This window comes from Etheostoma spectabile, chromosome 4 (assembly GCF_008692095.1).
Source record: "Etheostoma spectabile isolate EspeVRDwgs_2016 chromosome 4, UIUC_Espe_1.0, whole genome shotgun sequence".
Lineage (NCBI taxonomy): Eukaryota > Metazoa > Chordata > Actinopteri > Perciformes > Percidae > Etheostoma > Etheostoma spectabile.
In genome coordinates, this window is record NC_045736.1 from 34,791,839 (window position 1) to 34,794,619 (window position 2,781).

Consider the following 2,781-nt stretch of genomic DNA (forward strand, 5'->3'; position numbering starts at 1 on the left):
ATCGCTACGGTGACGGTCGCAAAGCGCCCTGTCACAGTGGTCAACAATACAGTCTGTACCCACATTCCAATAAAGGTTTTCATGAACTTTTTCAAGTATCCAAAACTCATCTCTTGTATGAAAGGCAGTTAAAAGAAAGACACATCTGAATTAATGTCAATTACAACTGATGTCAACACTAAGGGCAGAAATATGGTCCACACAAGAATCCTGCATAGCTCAAAGTGTTATGTACGCGTACTTATGTGGAACGTTTTCTGCCCTAGTTAGATTTGCTCACCTGCGCAAACTCCATTCCAGTATTTTAATTGAAATCCTAAGAGAAGTTATCTGAGGAAATTTTACACATAGTGAAGGTCTAGACCACACTCGTAATTGACAGAAACCAACAATTCCCAAAAGAGCATGGATTGTTGTGACAGAATATTAGGAAAAACTTGTTTTTAACAGGCAGAATACGCAGGCATAGCAGGGCTCCAGCAGGACACGGCAGCAGCTGCTTCCATATTCAGGGGCCACCACAATCCAGAAAATCTTAAAGGGGAGAAAGCACAAGGATTTGGGAAAGAAAATATGCTAGTGACATGGATTCAAGTGTCACGATTACATACAGATGGAGAGAAGAGAGGAGCTCAGTGTGACATAGGAAGTCTCCCAGCAGTTTAAATCTTTAGGAGCATTACTAAAGGCTGGTCATTTATATCCTCAGATATCCTTACAGTGCTGCTGAAGGCAAGGGCTATGCTAATGCCAAAGGGAGTAGTTAAATCTTAAATTACACACACATTGCAACCAGAGTAGTTGAATCTTAGATTGTTGAACTAACATGAATCTGTTCTGCCCTCCTCCAGTTTGGCTCAACTATACAAGTCAGTAAATGGAACCAATGACGACAACTATCATAAAGATGACAACCTACACACATCATATTAGGGGGCACCCAGAATTGAACTGGGGACCTCTTGAACTGCAGTCAAATGCTCTACCACTGAGCTTACCCCACACAATATGTATGGAATATGCTTATTGTGCAGCAAAACAATGGCTGGTCCTCCATGGGGTGGTCACACAATACAGTGTCGTACCCACATCCCAATAAAGGTTTTCATGAACTTTTTCAGTATCCAAAACTATCTATTGTATGAAAGGCAGTTAAAAAAAGAACATCTGAATTAATGTCAATTACAACTGATGTCAACTCTAAGGGCAGAAATATGGTCCACACAAGAATCCTGCATAGCTCAAAGTGTCCGTACGCGTACTTATGTGGACCATGTTTCTGCCCTAGTTAGATTTTGCTCACCTGCGCAAACTCCATACCAGTATTTATTAATTGAAATACCTAAGAGAAGTTATCTGAGGAAATTTTACACATAGTGAAGGTCTAGACCACACTCTGTAATTGACAGAAACCCAACAATTCCCAAAAGACCATGGATTTGTTGTGACAGATATTAGGAAAAACTTGTTTTAATGGGCATAATCCTAGCAGGCGTAGCAGGGCGTCCAGCAGGACCACGGCAGTAGCTGCTTCCACTATTCAGGTGCCACCACAATCCAAGAAAATCTTAAAAGGGAGAAAGCACAGGACTTCGGGAAAGAAAATATGCTAGTGACATGCATTCAAGTGTCACGATTACATACAGATGAGAGAACAGAGAGGAGCTCAGTGTGACATAGGAGTCTCCCAGCAGTTTAAATCTTTAGGAGCATGACTAAAGGTGGTCATTTATGTTAACTCAGAGATCCCTTACAGTGCTGCTGAAGGCAAGGGCAATGCTAATGCCAAGGGACTAGATACATCTTTAAATTGCACACACCATGCTAACAGAGTAGTTGAATCTTTAGATTGTTGAACTAACATGAACCTTGTTTCTGCCCTCCTCCAGTTTGGCTCAACTCTATACAAGTCAGTAAGATGGGAATCAATGACACAACTATCATAAAGATGACAGCCAGACACATCATATTAGGGGGCACCCAGATTTGAACTGGGGACCTCTGATCTGCAGTCAAATGCTCTACCACTGAGCTATACCCCCACATGACACATATGGAATATGCTTATTGTGCAGATAAACAATGGCTGGTCCCACGGTGTGGTCAGACAAGGACTCACTATAGAAGCTACGTTAGTTACATGCATTCATGGAACATGAGCACACACAGATGAGAGAGGGAGAGTAGGAGAGAGAAGCTTAAGTGACATAGGAAGTCCCCTGACAGTCTAAACCTTTGGCAGTCAACAAAGGCTGGTCATTTATGGTTATGGACGTATTAGGTTATCCAAACATGGGCAATAGAAGTATCATGTATTGCTTAAAACATCTACTTCCTTATCATGCTTCTGGATCATGCTTCTGCCCTGACCTGTTTGCTCGCCCATGCAAACTCTATACAACTTACTAAGACCTCAATGCTGGAAGGTGGGAATCAAAGATAACATACTGTAAAAGTTACTGCCTTCACATTGAATCTGTGCAGATATAGGAAACAGTTGTTTTTAACAGGCAGAATCCTAGCAGGCATAGCAGGGCGTCCAGCAGGACCACGGCAGCAGCTGTTCACTAGTCGGTGCCACCAAAACCAAGAAAATATTAAAGGGGAGAAGCACAAGGACTTTGGAAAGAAAATATGCTAGTGACATGCATTCAAGTGTCACAATTACATACAGATGGAGAGACAGAGAGGGCTCAGTGTGACATAGGAAGTCTCCCAGCAGTTTAAATCTTTAGGAGCATTACTAAAGGTGGTCATTTATGTTAACTCAGAGATCCATTA

The 2,781-nt window shown here is 41.9% G+C and overlaps 2 non-coding genes across 2 annotated transcripts; both read right to left on the minus strand.

Moving 5' to 3' along the window:
• Window positions 1-932: 932 nt before the first annotated feature.
• trnac-gca (transfer RNA cysteine (anticodon GCA)) lies at window positions 933-1,001 on the minus strand. The gene has a single exon. It is a non-coding gene; the product is annotated as a tRNA-Cys (tRNA).
• Window positions 1,002-1,971: 970 nt separating this feature from the next.
• On the minus strand, window positions 1,972-2,042 carry trnac-gca (transfer RNA cysteine (anticodon GCA)). Its single transcript has one exon. It is a non-coding gene; the product is annotated as a tRNA-Cys (tRNA).
• Window positions 2,043-2,781: the final 739 nt, after the last annotated feature.